Raw genomic sequence first — 20,399 nt, 5'->3', positions numbered from 1 at the left:
TAAGTATCCGTTAATAAATAATAAATGCCGTTCTCCCTCCCTCATCCCCCAAAAAGAACCAAACCTCACACCCTTCCTTCTCTCTCTCTTTACTCATGCTCCAATCAACAGAGATGAATGTGAAGGTCCATGAAGAACACATATCACTTCTAGAAAGTTATTACAGCTAAACTCTGAATTCTAAGTACTATTTACAAACAATAAATTTGTATTCAACTGTTTATATCTGTTTAAGCAACTCTTAATTTCAAAAGGAAATGGATTCTCTGTACACATTAGATGAGGAAAATGTGGACAGAAAGAGAAGTCCAACTGATTAGGATGTGGGGAAAATGAGTGCTCCCGTATACTCCTGATGGGCATGTAAATTAATTCTAGAGAGCACTTCTAGAGAGTAGTGTGCATCACCTTGGACATGAAATTTTCACTTCTGAAAATGTAGAAAGTAATCACAGATCTCACCAAGATTTAGTTTCCACATTGTACCTTTCTTATTCTTTATAATGTTTATATAATTATACAAGTAATACATAAATATATGTCCTTATAAAAATAAATTATGTAATATGAAAATAAGAAATGAAAGCTGCCTTTTACTCTCATCTTCCCTCTTTCCTCTCCCACTGTCCTAAAAATAATTTCTGCTAAAATTTTTATTTATCTTTCTAAATATTTTGCTAAACAGTTACAATATGTGTGTTATATTCTCTGTAATCCCAATACCATGTATTTAATAGTTTACCTCTCCTGTCTGATTTAAAATGCCATTTAAAAAATAAACAATGTCTTACTGATGCAGTGGCTTATTACGCAGGAGGAAGCTCTCTAGCACGGATTTGAAAGATCACCAGGATATATTATTAAGTAAGTAAAAAGAGCAATGCATGGAAAGAGTGCATATACTATCTGCATAAGAAAGAGAGAAAATATTTGATTTTATTTATATTTGCATAAAGAAACACTAAAAGATTTCAGTGATGACTTGGGGGAAAAAAAGAATAAAAACACTAAAAGAATAAACAAGAACATAAGTGATTATCTGGGAAGGAGGCAGGAAGTGGCAGAATGGGACAAAGAGGAATAACAGACAGAAAGGGAAAAAATACTTCTTTGTGCTAGGCAGAATAACTGCCCCCAAATATGTCTATGTCCTAATCCCCACTACCTGTGGTTATATGACCATTATGTGACAATGGAGAATCATAGTTGCACATGGAATTAAGATTGCTAACCAAATGACCTTAATATAGGGAGCACATCCTGGGTTATCCAGGTGGGCCCAATGTAGTCACAAAGGTCCTTAAAAGTGGAAAAGGGGGGGCGCGCCTGGGTGGCTCAGTCGTTAAGCATCTGCCTTCAGCTCAGGTCATGATCCCAGGGTGCTGAGATCGAGCCGAGCCCCGCATCGGGCTGCCGGCTCAGTGGGAAGCCTGCTTCTCCTTCTCCCTCTCCCCCTGCTTGTGTTCCCTCTCTCACTGTGTCTCTCTGTGTCAAAAAATAAATAAAATCTTAAAAAAAAAAAAAGTGGAAAAGGGAAGCAAAAAGGAAAGTCGGAGGAAGATGTGACAGACAAATGCAAGATTGCTGGCTTTGAAGATGGAGGAAAGGGGCCATGAGTCCAGGAATGTGGATGTATTAGGGCTCTCCAGAGAAACAGAAGATATAAATACATGTATAGAAGATTTAAAGAGAGAGAAGATATATATAGAGAAGATATATATGTGTATATATTATATAGAGATAAAGACACAGACACAGACATAAACATAGATATATAAGAGAGAATGATTATAAGGAATTGGCATATGAGATCATGGAGGTTAAGAAATCCCTAATCTGCTGTCTACAAGCTGGCAACCCAGGAGAGCCACTGGTTATTCCAGTCTAAATCCAGAGGTCTGAGAATCAAGAGAGCTGATATTGTGAAACCCAGTCCAACGGCAGGAGAAGACCATTTCCCAGCTCAGCAGGCAGGCAGGAAGGAAAGGAATGCTCCTTTCCTCTGCCTTTTTTTCTACCCAGCCCTCAGTGGATTGGATGATGCTCACCCACGCTGGGGAGGGCCGTCTACTTTACCAGTGAAACTGCTAATCTCATCTGGAAACACTCTCGCAGAAATAATGTTTAATCTGAGCACCCTGTGGCCCAAATTGACACATAAAATTAACCATCACAGCGCAAAACCTCTAGAAGCTGGAAGGGGTAAGGAAATGTATTCTCCTTGAGAGACTGCTGAAAGATATGCACTCTTGTCAACACCTTGATCATCGCCCAGTGAGACCCAGGTTGAACTTCTAACCTACAAAAATTCACTTACTTTCTATTTTTACTTGTTTCTAGCAAATACTTTTGTGGCTGTAAATTCTGCATGGAAAGCCACTTTCCAAGTGCCTTTAAGTCAGTTTTTGAGTATGCAGTGGTCTCAGTGTCATTCATTTTTAAAATTTTACAATGTTATAATTACTATTTATCCAAAAAATAAAGGATGTTTATAAATTGCAAAATAGACTCTTTTTGCTCTCCTTTTTCTAATTACTTTCTTTATTGTTTTATTTATTATTTTTGTTTACTTTTAAATAAGTTATTCAATTGTTTTATTATTTGGCAAACTATTTTTTTAATTGATTTTGTATATTCTTCTTAAAGCACAAATCTGATCAAGTCTCTTGCTTCAATGGCTCCTCATTCCCCTCAGGATAAAATCTAACTCTCCCTGGGCTTCCTGGGAAGCCCTTCACAATAGCAGCCCTGTTCCTCAGCGCCCTGGCTCACTACTGAGGCTGACTCCTTCCCAGTCTCACCCTACTCTAACTCTACCCTCCAACCCTCCCACCGTATCAACCAATACCACTGCATACTCCATGGCCACACGGAATTCCACTTAGTTTCATGAACATGCCATGCTTGCTCTTGTCTCTGGAACGGAACATGAGCTGTTTGCTCTGGGGAAACATTTTCTCATTTCTACTCCATTGACTGAATAGCTCCTGCTCATCCTTCAGGTCTGAAGATGGACATCAGTTTCTCCAGAAAGCCCTCAGTGAAGGTAAGGAGCCCCTGCCAATCTCCACACAGCACTTACTAGGTGACTTACCAGGTCATCACACAAAACCACCATCACCTCTCTATTTTTTCCTCTAGAACTATGACCAACTTAAGGGCAAAGACTGTGTCTTGTCCATCCTAATGTAAAGTCCCCTCTCCTCAGCCCACTCAAAGTTCCTGGTGCTCGGAGAATATGTGTTGAGTATTTACTTCTTCAACAAATTCATGTACATAAATAAGAAGAAAAGAAACTGATAGAAGGAAACACTATATATACACAAAACATTTTCAGCTATTATGTATTAAAAACTCACTGTCTTCTAGGCATTATATAAAGTATATTACATGTGCTATTTATTCATATCATGATGTTACAATGCTTATCACTGGGGGAGAATTGAAGAGATAATTTTATTCTTTCAACTTTTTGAAATTTCCCAATTTATAAATATTCTTCATAGAAATCAGGGAAAATAGTTATGTAAAGGTGCAACTTGCCTAGGGAGGTCTGATAATATATACAAATATAAAATACATATGGGTCATGGCCATTCTGTAAAAATTGACCTTGTGAAGAAGGCACTAAGCCAGTGGGAACTCAGAATTTGTGTGGCCTCTCTTTAACTCCCCTAAAGCCTCAGTACGTGGTAAATTCTAAAAGCACCTGTTGGCTCTATGCATGTGGCACTTCATGTTTGTTTCTCCAGCCTCTAAGTGAAACAGTGCCCACAAACACAGCTGCTGCTACTGTGGGCATTGTTGCCCTCTCATTCTCTGTGAAGCTGTGAAGAAATAAAAAATTCATCCTTCTGCATGCTATAGAATCACCAATGGAAAATAATAAAGCTTAAATGAGCACCATCCAAGCCACTGGAAAATATTCTTGAGACTGTTCACCTCTATTAAGCCCTAACCCATCCTATAATGCCACATAAACAATCTAGCACATTAACATTCCCAGTGTAGGCTCACAGTTCTCAGAATCTTCATTTTGAGCCTTTGGTTAATGCACAATTATTTGAACAATAAAAAGTGATTTTTTTTTTTTTTAGTTCACAATAGAGCTTTGTGTGAGCAAATGTATGTGCTTTTCATTCAAACATAAATAGCCCTACTTGGTTATGAATGAAATCAGCGTTTATTGTACTAATAACTCACAAACATGAATTAAATATACCTAAAGTTAAACAAGCTTTATTCCCTGCCTTCAATGCTAATGTCTCTCCCCCTTTTCATCCTCTGTCTCAAAAGGATATTTAGAAATAAATTCTGGGATATATAAGAAAAAAAGGGTAACCAATATAGTTATATCTGTTGTGACCTAGTAAACATGAATAAAGCCCACTTGGACATTAAAATCTGCAGTCTTTATTCCTCTGCCTGTATATTGATTTCATATCATACTCAATACCTTTACTTAATGGGAAGTTATGGGAAAGGTAATGCAGCATCTGGTACGTTTGTTTTCTTTCATGTAAACCTCAACCTTCTAAATAATAGAGGTCCCATCCCAGCTGTGATATTATAACTAATTCTTGCAGTTTGGATTGATAATATCTACCATTTATTAGATCATTCCTATGTTGCAGGAATGCTCATCCTCACAATGATTCCACAGATAGTTACTATGCCCATTCTAAGGAAGCAGAACCAGAGGCTTAACTAGGTGCTATGCCATGCCCATGGTACAGCTAACAAATGGAGAAGTCTGGGCTTGAATCCAGCCCTTCATCTTTAAGAAAAATGACTAGAGAGAGGAAAACCTCAAAATTATCCACAACATTATTGAATTATTTTTTCCCAAAGAACACAAGTAAGCTACTAGGTTTCTTTCAAGTTTCCATTTGTCTTAAGCTCCAAGGCTAACTCCCTCTTGGGTAAAGTTGAGTGCTCAAGATAAAGCTGCCTTGGGTGGCTCAGTTGGTTGGGTGTCTGCCTTCAGCTCGGGTCATGATCCCGGAGTCCTGGGATCGAGTCCCACTTTGGGCTCCCTGCTCAGTGGGGAGTCTGCTTCTCCCTCTCACTCTCCCTCTGTGCTCTCTCTCTCTCTCAAATAAATAAATAAAATTTTTAAAAGAAAAATAAAGTTGCTTTGGGTTGAGATCCCCACATCTCACACAAAGTGTGGTGCTGGGGAACTGGAGTAGGAGCAGTCCTTGGTGTGGACCCTAAGGTAGGAAATTTGGAGAAATTCAAAGATTGGGAATGTGGAGTGTAGGGTTTCAGGCATAAAGGTCAAATCAAGACCACCACCACATTCCCTCATTCCCCAAACACAAATCTCTTGAAGCCACAAAGCACTGACATGTTGTTATGACCAGTTGTACTTCTGAAAAGTACAAAGTACAAGAAATTTGTCTCCCATATATTTTCTCCTCATGTCCTCATTAGTGATGCATTCAGCCACTAAAGGAATAGAGAACATAGACCCATGACCAGATAATGAGGTGTTTCTAGTAAAGCATATGATTCTCCAATCAAATAGAACTAAAAATAGCAATTAAGTCCAACTACATTAACATTAAACACAAGTTCTTAATGTACATATCATTGATAATACAGACCCTGTCTTGGTTGAAGGTGGGGTAAAGGGTACTTCAACCACAGGATTAAGAGGACTATAGTAGTACTCTTTTTTCCCAAGTCCTTGCATTTCCATGCCTAAAACAGAAGGAGGTAGTTGCATTCCCTTCAACTCAAGGGGTGGCAAAACTAGTACACTATAGCTGATAAGGTTCTGCGTAATTCCTGAGCTACATTAATGGGGAGGAAGTTTTCTCACCCAAGATCATAGTAACTGTCAAAACCAGAGGGGCAAGAATTGTTGAATAGGAAGGCCAGACACAAGTTGTCAAAGGCAGAGACTCAGGGGGAAGAGAGGTGTCACCAAATAAATGGGGCCAGAAGCTGAAATGGGGTTGTATGGAGTCAATCATGTAAGAACTAAGATCAAAGAGTTTGGGAGTCCACAGACAGAGTCTGGATCACCCTTAGGAAGAGGCATTACTCTGAGACCCCAAAGCACCAAGAGCTAGACAGACAGAGCAAAGAGAAGAGGCAACATGAAAGGGCTCATGGAATCAATGCTGGAGAGGCTCAGGAACCATCATCATGATGAGTGACACCATGCATAACTTCATGCCAACCTTAGGTTAATTGCTCTAAAAGTATCATTTCACTTAATCATTACAAACGCTGTAAGGGGAAGCTGACCACAGAGACCAAATCTTTGAATCATTCTACCGCTACCTGAAGAAACTCTATGAACTCATTGTTAAGTGGTGGCTCTCTGACTGTTCTGAAAAAAAGAAGTGACTAATCCTAGAACCTCCTTTAGCTGTTACAGCAAATCATCTTACAGATGCTGTGCTCTGCAGTGGAGCCAGCACTCTAATTGTCCTGTGGAAGAATAATCAATGCCAGCTGCTAGCTAGAGGAATACAAAACCTCCCTTAGGAAGCTGAAAGCCCCCATAGAATCTGACTGGAAGTAAGTTCAGGGAAATCTTTTTGGTGTTTGAAAAATAAAGCCAAATGAGGAAGCACAGGAAAGGTGGACCCAAGATCCAAGAGTATTTGTTGCAACATTCCCAAAATACCTCATCTTCCAGTTTGAGGACATGTTGGAAAAGTGGCATTCATGTTTATAGGTCCTTAGGAATCTGATCTGCTACAGTACAAAGTTTTAATCGGTCAGGAATTTTTTTTTCTTCACTATCTTTCTCACTCTTTCTTGTTCTCTCTCCCCTTTCCCTTAAGATCTTCCACCATTCTTATTCTTTCTCCCCTTTCCCTTAAGATCTTCCACCATTCTTGTTCTTTCTCCCCTTTCCCTTAAGATCTTCCACCACCCACAAACTTATTCTCTAACGTTGCCAAGAGTCCAAGAAAGTATCTAGGATATTGGCCTGCATTTTAGTTCTTCCAAAATAAAGCTCCTATACGCCACTATCTTAGAGTAGGCTCCCTAGAAGCAGAGCCTAAGACAAGGATGCTTGTAGGTGGGATTTATTAAGGGAGGACTTTCCAGTGGGGACTAAAGCAAGCAAGACAAGGCAGAGTAAAGAGCTAAGCAAGTACATGGTCTTAGCTGGAGTTTGGCTTCAGCCTGATCCCATGGAGAGCTCTAGAACACCAAAGGCACCATAGAGCCAGTCCCCAATTGGAGCAATACCAGTCTTCCATCCCCCATGCCAGTTAGTTCTTGGCAGTGTGCTAAGAAGCAGGATATGAGGAGGAACATTATGTCCTAGGCAGGCAGCTTATATTTGGCCTGGGACAATTCTCCCAAGAAAGGGACAGCTCTGGTTTGACTGTTTTCTATTTCACAGTTGTATTAATTCTGTACTTTGTTCCCAGATGGGGTTTCATACTTTCTATCACCCAATTCAGGCTATTTAAAGGGAGTGAAAATCTTGCTTCAGTGGTTCAAAAATATAGCATTTCTTGGTAATCTGTCAAACTATTTACTTGGGTTCTGTTTTCTCATCTCTATTTTTAAATATTGTAGAGAGAGCCACCAAATCTCTCCTGACTCAAAGAATTGCAGAACACATAAAAGCCTCTTTGTAATTCCTTTTGCATTTTGTACCACGTCTGTCCTCTCACAAGGTATAATTTGTTCTGCCTCCTTTAACTTTGACACCAATGTAAATGAGGCCTATTTGTAGAGAAAGCAGAGAGATGGTAGCCATTAAATCTGAAGCGTTACCTTTTCTTATTGGCAGTAAGAATGAAGATTATTACCTTGTAGCCCCCAAATGGCACCTGTTTCAAGTGCAGAGGTTAAAGGGATTAGGGAATATTTCAATGTCGATTGAGAGTCAGGAAGGAGGAGAAGAGATGGAAGATAGCAGTGGAGTAGAAGGACCCTAGACTCACCTCATCCCATGAATACAACTAAATAACTATCCAATCATCCTAATACCCTAAATACCCCGGAAATCAATCTGAAGACTGGCAGAACAAACTCCACAACAAAAGATAGAGAAGAGACCACAAGGTAGGAAGTATGGAGATGCAGTTTGGGAGAGAAACAGATCTTGGCCACTGTGGTGGCAAGCTGGTGGGGGGGTGGGTGCTGAGGTCATAGAGAAGGGGGAAAGACAGACTAACTATATAGGGGAGTGCACTGAGAAAAAGAATCCCTATAGCAACAGGCTTAGAAAGCAAGAGGGCTCGAATTTCATGAGCTCTTGCAACCACCCTGGAGTTTTAAAGGTCTGCATGCTTGGCTCTGGGAGAGCTCAGAGGACATTGGGTCTTCTCTTGGAGAGAAATCAGGCAAAACCCATTTATAGGCAGTGTGAAAACAGTGATCTGAAGAGCATGTGGGGCACACAGTGGGGAGGTTAGTTGCTCATCTCAGAGTGTGTCACAGAGAGGCAGCGTTCATGGAAAGACCCCTCAGGGAAGAAAGGAATGGCAAGCACCATTTCCTGCCCCCACCCCTCGATATAAACTGCAGGAACCAGTCCAGTGCCCACACTTGCTACCTAACTTCCTTACACCAAGCCCCATCCCCCACACTCCAGAAGAACTGTCCTTCCCAATCACACTTGCCTCAGTCCCAATACCACAGACACTCACAGACACCCTCCCCCAGAAGACCAACCAAATCCCTGCCAACACTGCATCTCCTGACCTGGGAGTTTTGCAAAGCCTCAGTTCCAGTGGCAGCAACAACAGGTCATATTTCACAAGCAGAACAGAGCACACTTAGTTAAAACTCACCACATTCAGGCCAGAGACCAAACACTGCCCACAACAGGCAAAGAGAACCTCCACAGACAACTCATGTGAAAGATATAGTGGCCAGGGTACAACAGCAGACCGTATGTAGCACACATTGGAGATACTCCCAGAAGTGCTAGGCTTTGGGGAACAGGGCACACAATACTACAGAGCACTATAAGACCTCTTCTTCATAAAGCTATTACCCCCAAGAACAGGAGACATAGTTGAATTTCCTAACACACAGAAACAGATACAGAGACTTAGATAAAATGAGAAGACAGAGGAATTTGTCCCAAATAAAAGAACATAACAAGATCATGACCAGAGATCTAGGCAAAACAGATGTAAGTTACATGCCTGATGGAGAATTTAAAGAAATGATCATAAGGATACTCACTTGAGAAAAGAGTGGAGGACATAAGTGAAACCATTAATATGGTGATAAGGGATAACATAGCAGAGATAAAGGCCAATAAATGAAATGAGAAACACACGTGATAGAATGAACAGCAGGCTGGAAGAAGCAGAGGAACAAACTAATGACCTGGAAGACAGAGTAATGGAAAGTAATCAAGCTGAACAAGAGAAAAAAAAAGAATTATGCAAAACGAGAATAGACTCAGGGAACTAAGTGACTCCACCAAGCATAATGATATTTATATTATAGGAGTCCCAGAAGAAGAAGAGAGAAAAGGGCACAGAGAATTTATTTGAAGAAATAATAGCTAAAACTTCCCTTATCTGGGGAAGGAAACAGATATCCAGATCCAGAAGGCACAGAGAACCCTCCAACAAAATCAACAAAAGCAGATCCACACCAAGACGATTAAATGACAAATTAAAATGGTAAAATATAGTCATAAAGAAAAAATATTAAAAGTATCGGGACAAAAGAAGACAGTTACATACAAAGGAAACCCCATGAGGCTATCAGTGAATTTTTCAGCAGAAACTGTCTAAACCAGAAGTAGTGACATGATAATTCAAAGCGCTGAATGGAAAAAACCTGCAGCCAAGAATACTCTATCCAGCAAGGCTATCATTCAGAATAGAAGGAGAGATAAAGAGTTTCCCAAACAAACAAAAAGGAGTTCACAAACGCTAAACCAGCCCTGCAAGAAATTCCAAAGGGGATTCATTGAGTGGCAAGGAAAGGCCAAAAATGACAGTATGGATGTAGGAAACACAAAAGCAGTAAAAATTAATATTTCTCTAGAAAATCTGTCAAGGAACTCACAAAATAAGGATGTAAAATATGACACCATATACTAAAAACATGGGGAGGAAAGGAGTAAAGAATGAGTTAAAACGTAAATGACTATCAACGTAATATTTACTGCTATATGCAGAAGAGGTTATATATAAACTTAATGGTAACCACAAATAAAAAGCCACTAATAAATATACAAAGAATAAAGAGAAAGAAATCCAAATATATCACTAAAGAAAAACAGAAAACCATGAAAGAGAGAAAGACAAGGATCAGGGAAAATCTTCAGAAACAGCCACAAAACAAGTAATAAAATAGCAATAAATACATATCTATCAATAATTACTTGGAATGTAAATGGACTAAACACTCCAATCAAAAGACATAGGGTGACATAAAGGATAAAAAAAACAAGACGCATCTACATACTGCCTAAAAGAGACTCACTGTAGACTTAAAGACACCTACAGATTGAAATTGAGGGAATGGAGAAACATTTCTCATGCAAATAGATGTCAAAGGGAAGCTGGAGTAGCAATATTTATATCAGACAAAATGGACTTTAAAACAAAGACTGTAACAAGAGACAAAGAACACTATATAATCATGAAGGGGACAATTCAAGAAGATGAAACAATTCTAAATATTTATGCACCCAAATACAAAAAGAAGCTAATAACAAACATAAGGAAATAACTGACAGTAAAAAATAATAGTAGGGGACTTTAACAACCCACTTACATCAATGGACAGATCATCCAAACAGAAAATCAACAAGGAAACAATGACTTTGAGTGACACATTGGACCAGATGGATTTAACGTCTAGTTATATGCAGAACATTCTATCCTAAAACAGCAGAATACACATTCTTTTCAAGTGCACATGGAACATTCTCCAGAACAGATCACATATTAGGCCACAAAACAAGCCTCAACAAATTCAAAAAGATTGTAGTCTTACCATGCATCTTTTCTGACCACAGTGCTATGAAACTATAAGTCAACCACAAGAAAAAATCTAGAAAGCCCATAAATACATGGAGGTTAAATAACATGATACTAAACAACGAATGGGTCAACCAGAAAATAAAAGAAGAAATAAAAAATTATTTGAAACAAATGAAAATGAAAACACAATGGTTCAAAACCTTTGGGACTCAGCAAGAGCGGGTCTAAGAAGGAAGTTTATAGCAATACAGGCCTACCTCAAGAAGCAAGGAAAATCTCAAATAAACAATCTAACCTTACACCTAAAGGAGCTAGAAAAAGAACAACAAACAAAACCTAAAACTAGCAGAAGGAAGGACATAATAAAGATTAGAGCAGAAATAAATGATATAGAAACTAACAGAACAGATCAATGAAACCAGCAGCTGATTCTTTGAAAAAATCAGTAAAATTGATAGACCTCCAGCCAGACATAACAAGATAGAAGGAAAAAGACCCAAATAAAATCACAAATGAGAGAGGAGAAATAACCAATGCCACAGAAATACAAACAATTATAACAGAATATTATGAAAAACTATATGCCAACAAATTGGACAACCTGGAAGAAATGGATAAATTCCTAGAAATATATAACCTACCAAAATTGAAACAGGAAGAAATGTAAAATTTGAAAAGACCAATAACCAGCAAAGAAATTGAATCAATAATCAAAAAACTCCCAACAAACCAAAGTCCAGGACCAGACAGCTTCACAGGCCAATTCTACCAAACATTTAAGGAAGAGTTAATACCTATTCTTCTCAAACTATTCCAAAAAAAATAGAAAAGGAAGGAAAACTTCCAAATTCATTCTGAGGCCAGCATTAATACTAGCAAACCAAATCAAACAATACATGAAAAAAACTCATTCATCACAATCAAGTGGGATTTATTTCTGGGTTGGAAGTGTGGTTCAATATTTGCAATCAATCAACATGATACATCACGTTAATAAAAAGAAAGGATAAGAACCATATGGTCATTTCAAGAGATGCAGAAAAAGCCTTTGACAAAGTACAACATCTATTCATGACAAAAACCATCAACAAAGGAGATTTCAAGGGAACATACCTCAACATGATAAAGGTCATATATGAAAAACCCACAGCTAACATCATCATACTCAATGGGGAAAAACTGAGAGCTTTCCCCCCAAGGTCAGGAGCAAGACAAGGATGTCCATTTTCAACACTTTTATTCAACATAGTACTGGAAGTCCTAGCCACAGCAATCAGACAACAGAAAGAAATAAAAGGCATCCAAACTGGTAAGGAAGAAGTCAAACTTTCACTATTTGCAGATGACATGATACCATATATAGAAAACCCAAAAGACTCTACCAAAAAACTGCTAGAACTGATTCAGTAAAGTTGCAGGATACAAAATCGATGTAGAGAAATCTGTTTTATTTCTATATACAAATAATGAAGCAGCAGAAAGAGAAATTATGGAATCAACCCCATTTACAATTGTACAAAAAATAATAAGATACCTAGGAATAAACCTAACTAAGGAGGTAAAAGATCTGTACTCTGAAAACTATAAAACACTGATGAAAGAAATTGAAGATGACACAAAGTAATGGAAAGATATTCCATGCTCATGGACTGGAAGAACAAATATTTTCAAAATGTCTGTATTACCCAAAGCAATTTACACATTTAATGCAATCCCTATCAAAATACCAACAGCATTTTTTACAGAACTAGAACAAACAATCCTAAAATTTGTATGGAACCACAAAAAAAACCCAAATAGCCAAAGCAATCCTGAAAAAGAAAAGCAAAACTGGAGGCATCATAATTCTGGACTTCAAGTTACATCACAAAGCTGCAGTAATCAAAACAATATGGTACTGACAACAAAATAGATACACAGAACAATGGAACAGACTAGAAAATGTGAAATGAACCCACAATTATATGGTCAATTAATCTTCAACAAAGCAGGAAAGAATATCCAAAGGGAAAAAGACCATCTCTTCAACAAATGGTGTTGGGAAAACTGGACAGCAACATGCAAAAGAATGAAACTGGACCACTTTCTTACACCATACACAAAAATAAATTCAAAATGGATTAAAGACCTAAATGTGAGACCTGAAACCATAAAAGTCCTAGAAGAGAACACAGGTAATTATTTCTCCGACATCAACCATAGCAACTTCTTTTTAGATATATCTTCTGAGGCAAGGGAAACAAAATAAAAAATAAACTATTGGGACTACATCAAAACAAAAAACTTTTGCACAGCAAAGGAAACAATCAACAAAACTAAAAGGCAACCTACAGAATGGGAGAAGATGTTTGTAAATGACCAGATAAAGGGTTAGTATCCAAAATATATAAAGAACTTGCAGGGCATCTGAGTGACTCGGTCAGTTAGGTGGCTGCCTTTGGCTCAGGTCATGATCCCAGGGTCCTGGGATCGAGTTCCACATCAGGCTCCCTGCTTGGCGGGGAGCCTGCTTCTCCCTCTGCGTGCCACTCTGCCTACTTGTGCTCTCTCTTTCTCTCTGTCAAGTAAATTAAAAAAAAAAATCTTTATGAAAGAAAAAAAAAAGAACTTGTAAAACTCAACACGTAAAATATGAATAATCTAATTTAAAAATGGGCAGAAGATATGAACAGACATTTCTCCAAAGAGGACATCCAGATGGCCAACAGAACATGAAAAGATGCTCATCATCACTTATCGTCAGGGAAATGCAAATCAAAACTACAATGAGCTATCACCTCACATCTGTCAGAATGGCTAATATCAACAACACAAGAAGCAACAAGGTATTAGCGAGAATGTGGAGAAAAAGGAACCCTCGTGCACTGTTGGTGGTAATGCCAACTGGTGCAGCTACTCTAGAAAACAGTATGGAGGTTTCTCAGTAGGTTAAAAATAGAACTACCTTATGATCCAGCAATCACACTACTGGGTATTTATACAAAGAATACAAAAGTACTAATTCAAAGGGATACATGCACCCCAATAATTATTCTTTATAACAGCATTATTTATAGTAGCCAATATATGGAAGCAGCCCAAGTGTCCATTGATTGATGAATGGATAAAGAGGATATAGTATATATATATAAAATGAAATATTACTCAAAAAGAAATAAAATTCATTTTATAAAAAATGAAATGAAATGAAATATTACTCAGCCATAAAAAAGAATGAAATCTTGCCATTTGCAATGACATGGATGAACCTAGACAGTATAATGCTAAGTGAAATAAATCAGTCAGAGAAAGACAAACACTATGATTTCACTCATCTGTGGAATTTAAGAAACAAAACAAATGAGCAAAGAGAAAAAAGGAGAAAGACAAACCAAGAAACAGATTCTTAATCACAGAGAACAAACTGATGGTTACCAGAGGGGAGGTGGGTGGGGGCATGGGTGAAATAGGTGATAGGGATTAAGGAATATACTTGTCATGATGAGCACAATGTGATTAAAATAAAAACTTAAAAAAGAGAAAGAAAGATTTGGGGGGGAAAGAAAGAGCCAAGAAGGAAAGAACAATGAGTTATCTGAATCTAGGAAAATATCCCAAGAAATAGATATATGGGGTAGGGGACTTATTTGTTTGGTTTAGGAAGCAAAATTTAAATATCAAGTTGGATAGTTTTAGCTTTTGAACTAACTCAGCATGTAGCATCCAGCAGAATTAAGTGGCTTAGTCATATATGAGCTTTGGAGTCTGAAATTTTTGGGTTTAAATTCTGACCTTTCCACTCTCAAGGCTGTGTGATCCACTGTATGATCCTGGACAAATTTCTCAATCTCAGACACTTATTCCTCATCTGGAAAATGGTGATAATAATACATACCTCTCAGAGTTAATTCAAGTGAATTAAGTGAGAAAATATACCTATGGAGAGTAGGAGTATAAAAGGAGCAATATAATTAGGCATCAGGAAGAGATTAGATGCAGTGTGTTAGTTCAGTTCCTCTGAGAAGCAGTTACCAACATGAGATTAGTTGTACAAGAGTTTAATGGAGGAAATGCTCATAAGAGAAGTAGGGAAGGAAGCTGGAGAAGACAGGAAGGGCCTTTGGACCATGATGCATGCCTGGCACATGTGGAGGAGAAGAGGAAGGAAACACAATTAGGCAGGAAGAGCCTTAGACTGCAGTGCAGTTCCAAGAATGTCTTGGGCAGGTCAAGTCTTTGGACCAGTTTCCAGGCTGAAGAGTCTCCGGTCTTGTGGGAATGGCCTGTGTTTCAGTCCTGCTCTGTGCAGTCATTGTCAGGAAGCAGCCTGTAGGAGGGGGGCTTTGATGCTAACGTGGTGGTACATCCAGAGGGGAAACAGCTGGAGCCATCAGCCAATTTTGCTCCCCACAGCAAGAGATTTGGGGAATATACTTTCATGGCCACCAAAACCAGGAATCAATGGCTTTGGGAAACCTGGGAGCCCTCCTTCTCTGTGTGTCTCTTTCTGCTTTTTCTGTGTTTTGTTCTCTCTCTTTCCAGACTTGCTGCTTCAGTTCTCCTGTGTGACACACAAGGCAAGAAACACCCCTCCGTTCCCAGGCTCCTGTCAAATAGGCCCAGCTAGCCAAAAATTAGCCACCTCTCCTTGTGTGTCTCAATTCCCAATTTCCTGGGAAGAGAGGCCAATTGGCCACACTTGGGCCATATTCATCACTGGGCCAATCAGCTACATCTGGAGAGGGTAAGGTCCTATCATCATGGACGTGGTGGAGCAGGTGGTAATTTCCAGAAAAATGGGGACAGGGGTGGAGACTAGTACTAAACAGACAACTCAATCATAAAATATTCAACAAAGGGTACCAGTATTCCTAATGGAGTCACTCTAAAATACTTTCCAGCATAAATAGTGCAACATTATAGAAGTGCTAACTAGCTTAAGCTCTGACTCTGAGAGCAGTCAACTGCCTTAACAGAGGACCAATATTCTCAAGGTGGCCAGCTAGAAATATATCAGAAATGCCACACTCCAGAGGAGACTACAGCCCAGGCTTCAGCAGTCCAAATAGCAATCAATCCCCAAAGTTTTGTTAATTAGCAAAGTGATGTCAGAAATAGGTTTTTATTATGAAAACAGTGACTTAATTAGCATGATAAATGTTAGAAATGGGCTTTCATTGGTAAAAATTAAAAGTATTTAAATATATGGATTCCTCTCAAAAAATTAAAAAATGAAACAAGATGAAATCAGAGAGGGAAACAAACCATAAGAGACTCTTAAGCATAGAAAACAAACTGAGGGTTGCTGGAGGGGTGTGGGTGAGTGAATGAGGTAACTGGGTGATGGACATTAAGGAGGGCACATGATGTAATGAGCACTGGGTATTATATAAGACTGATGAATCACTGACTTCTACCTCTGAAACCAATAATACATTACATGTTGATTGAATTTAAATAAAAATAAATAAATTTTTAAAAGATTAAAAAAACAAAAAACAAAAAATATATGGATTGATAGGAAACAAACTGAGGGTTGCTGGAGGGTAGGGGGTTGGGGGGTGGGGTGACTGGATGATGGATATTAACGAGGGCACATGATGTGATGAGTACTGGGCATTACATAAGACTAATGAATCAGACCTCTACCTCTGAAACTAATAATACACTATATGTTAATTAATTGAATTTAAATTAAAAATAAAATATATGGATTGGCTGAACTGCTTTAGAGACACATCCTTCTATTGCTTGAATAAGGTGCAAGAGTCTAGTTATGCTGTTGCCTGTATCCTTAAGAATGGTGCCTGAGTTGTGATCCCTAAATGGTCTTGTGTACAGCCATTGATTAGGAGGTGTTATGGTCTAAATGTCTGTGTTCCAACAAAATTCTTATGTCAAAATCCCAATGCCCAGTGTGATGGTATTAGGAGGTGGGTGTCATGAGAGTGGAGCCTTCATGAATGCGATTAGTGTTCTTATAAAAGAGACTTCACAGAGTTCCCTCACCCCTTCCACCACGTGAGGACACAGTGAGAAGTCAGCAGTCTGCAATCTGGAGGAGGACCATGCTGGCACCCTGATCTTGGACTTCAGCCTCCAGAACTCTAAGATATAAATTTCTGTCATTTTCACGCCACCCAGTCTTTGGTATTTTGTTAAAGCAGCCTGAACAGACTAAAACAAAAGGATTCTGGTTTTCTGAGAGATCCATGACTTTACTGACCTTATAGAACGGGAGGTTAACTGTTGGGTGAGTACTACCTGATATGTGTTTGTTTCATAAATAACTGTACACGTGGCTGGATTTGGCCTGAGTCTCACTTCCATGTTACAGGGAAGTCAGTTGTGGGGAAATCATAGCCCTGACCATCTCAAACTTTTTTGGTGTCTGCCCTTATCACCCTAAAAAGAACCTTAGGGGGGCGCCTGGGTGGCTCAGTTGTTAAGTGTCTGCTTTCAGCTCAGGTCATGATCCCAGGGTCCTGGAATCAAGTCCCACTTCTGGCTCCCTGCTCAGCGGGAAGCCTGCTTCTCCCTCTCCCACTCCCCCTGCTTGTGTTCTCTCTCTCACTGTCTCTCTCTCTGTAAAAAAATAAATAAAATCTTTAAAAAATATATTAAAAAAGAACCTTAAGGTTGGAATGTGACTAGATTCACTTCGGTCAGGTTGCAAAAGTACTAAGAAAACTATTAAATCACTGGTTCCTCTTTGAAGCTCCCAAAGCCCTGCTTCCCAGGCTATCTCCCCACCCCACAAGGATGGAACTGTGTGTACTAAGTATCTCTCACATTCAACACACGTGTGCATGCATGTGTACGCACATACATGCCTCAGAGATTTGGTATTTATCATTGTGAAGAACTGTTCTACAAAGTGCAGGAAGGTTTTAATATCCCTGGTCCACACCCCCTTAATGCCAGCAGCAGCCCCAGTTGGCCCAGAGAAAGGGAGTAAGAGGGATGTCTGGCCTTCAGGCTACCCCAGGCCTTCTGGGAAGGACTGTCACCGACAATGTGCTGGTAAATGTCTCTAGGTAGGGGCGCCTGGGTGGCTCAGTTGGTTAAGCGACTGCCTTCGGCTCAGGTCATGATCCTGGAGTCCCGGGATCAAGTCCCACATCGGGCTCCCTCTGACCCTCTTCCCTCTTGTGCTCTCTCTTTCAAATAAATAAATAAAATCTTTAAAAAAAAAAAATGTCTCTAGGTAGACCTGCTTAATTATAGTGGCATTTAGCTATCCCCCACTGGGTTCTTTAATGAATGTCTCCTCCTTCATGGGTCCAAAGCAGGCCTTGGGATGTGATAGCAAGGGTCCTGACTCAGGATTTGGAGACCTGATAGTTCTCATTCTGCTTGTGTCTAATTGGTCAGCTGCTAGGTGTCTCTGAGGCTCAGTTTTCCCATCTAGTACATGGCGTTAGACCAGCACAGTGCCCAGCACATCACAGATACTCAAGTAATGATTGTGGAAGGAAGGAAGGAAGGAAGGAAGGAAGGAAGGAAGGAAGGAAGGAAGGAAGGAAGGAAGGAAGGAAAGGAGGGAGGAAAGAAGGGAGCGAGGGAGGGAGGAGGGGGGGAGGGAGGGAGGGAGGGGGTAGGGAGGAATTCTCAAGCACTACTGCAGACTCAAATTAAAAGAAACATAACCTCTCCTCACCATACTCACTTTCTAAAGCCCCAAGATCCTAATCTAAGCCCCCTCAAGAAGGGGTGAGGGCACTGCCTTGGGAATAGTAGCTACATGTGGCCCTTTGAAAAGCTGGAGAGGGAGGAAGTACCCCAGATCACAAACCACTTATGGGAAGAGTAAATTATGGGTGCAGAGTCCCTCCTTCCCCAGTTAGCATGACAGGGCTCAAAGCTTCTTCCAAGCCCTGCTTTACCCCCAGGTTACGCAGTATTGCCCACAACCCCAAACTTCAGGCTGCCCTGCCCCTGCCCCCTGCCCTCCCTCTTACTTGTGAGTCAGACCAGAGCTATTTCTTGAAGAGCTGCCCTTGGTCACCAGGAAAGCAATGACCTTGCTTCCTAACGCTCAAGGACATCCCTATTTAGGAGGACAGCCACTCACATCCTGCCTCCAGAAGCATCCTTCCTCCAGAAATCAACCCAGCAGAAAGAGGTAGCGGGTCTCAGCTTTTACACCTTTGCCCTTCCTCTCACATCCTTCTGGGCCCCACAGTTCCTCTAAGACTGATTCATACATTTTCCTCTTCCTCTCAACATGAAGAGACAGGAACAAAGATTACAAGTGTCTGAAGATTCGCAGCCTTTTCCTCCCTCCCTCCTCTTCCCTTCAATTACAAGAAAGTCTAGTGTGGCTAGCTGGACATCCTCCCCTCTCTCTCTCCATATCCCCTCCCACTTTTTGTACACACTGGGGTCATGAGTAGGGGGAAGAAGATGTGTAGAAGAAGATTCACACTGCAAAGGAAAAGGGAAGAAAAAAATTTAAATAGAAAAAGAAAGAAGAAAAACAGATCTAAAGTGATTGGTGATCACTTTAAACACAAGCAAAATTGGTAATGTGGAAAAAAGAAAAGTGCAGGTTTATGAAGTGTGGGCTTAAGAGTTGGGGAGTAGAAAAGGGAGTTTCGGGGATTAGCTGCATCATGTGTAGGATTACTTGAGAGTGGCTGAGAGAGAGGGAGAGAGGGGGAGTGTGTTGCATTAAGAATATACTTCCTCCGGAGAACGAGTAAAGGTTTGAATTACTGTTAATGACTCTACGACAGCTGCAGTGTGTGTCACTGAGTATGAACCAACACCAAGACGGGTCATGGACAGATCTGCTTATATATTGAGGACAATTACTTACTCCACGGTGGCCTTTTTCCCAGGCCGGTTCCTACATGTTCCTTCCCTGCCCTCGACCTATACAAGTACTTGTTTACTGATCCATTTCTCCTCCCCCAAAATATGAACATAAGTCACTTATCTTTGCCCCAGGCATCCTAGAGTTTTGCAAAAGTCCTCATTACTTGGGAATATGGGTGTTCCTTCTTCCTACTTTTGGAAACCCCTCTCCCTCCCATCCAATCCCAAATTCCTACCCTAGTCACTGGTAAAGGACGGTGGGGGGGGGAGGGAAGGGGGGCATGTGGAGATGCTGGTGACCAGGGTGGGAAGGGAGGTAACTAAATTGTTTGGGGAGATTTCCTCAGTGTCAACATCAGTATCTGTAAATGGATAGACTCAGAAGATGGTTTTGTCTTTAAAGTGGGGATAAGCAAGGGCAAACGTCACTCTGAAAAGACTAGTCGTCCCAGAAGCCACAGGAAGAAAAGAGGTTTGGGAAACATGCAAGTATAAGGCATTCCACTTGCGTGCTGCAAAGCCCTATTTTAGAGCATTTCCTATCTGTGAAGTTCTCAAACTCTCTTCCAATTCTTAGGCAGCAATGCCGATTAAGTGGATACCTTGACGACAGGCAGTCCCGCACGATTTCCATCAAAAGGCAATTTGCTGCTTTCATAA

This window comes from Halichoerus grypus, chromosome 12 (assembly GCF_964656455.1).
Source record: "Halichoerus grypus chromosome 12, mHalGry1.hap1.1, whole genome shotgun sequence".
In the NCBI taxonomy this organism is placed as follows: domain Eukaryota; kingdom Metazoa; phylum Chordata; class Mammalia; order Carnivora; family Phocidae; genus Halichoerus; species Halichoerus grypus.
The sequence above is the reverse complement of the archived record's forward strand: the minus strand, read 5'-3'. Positions refer to the sequence as shown.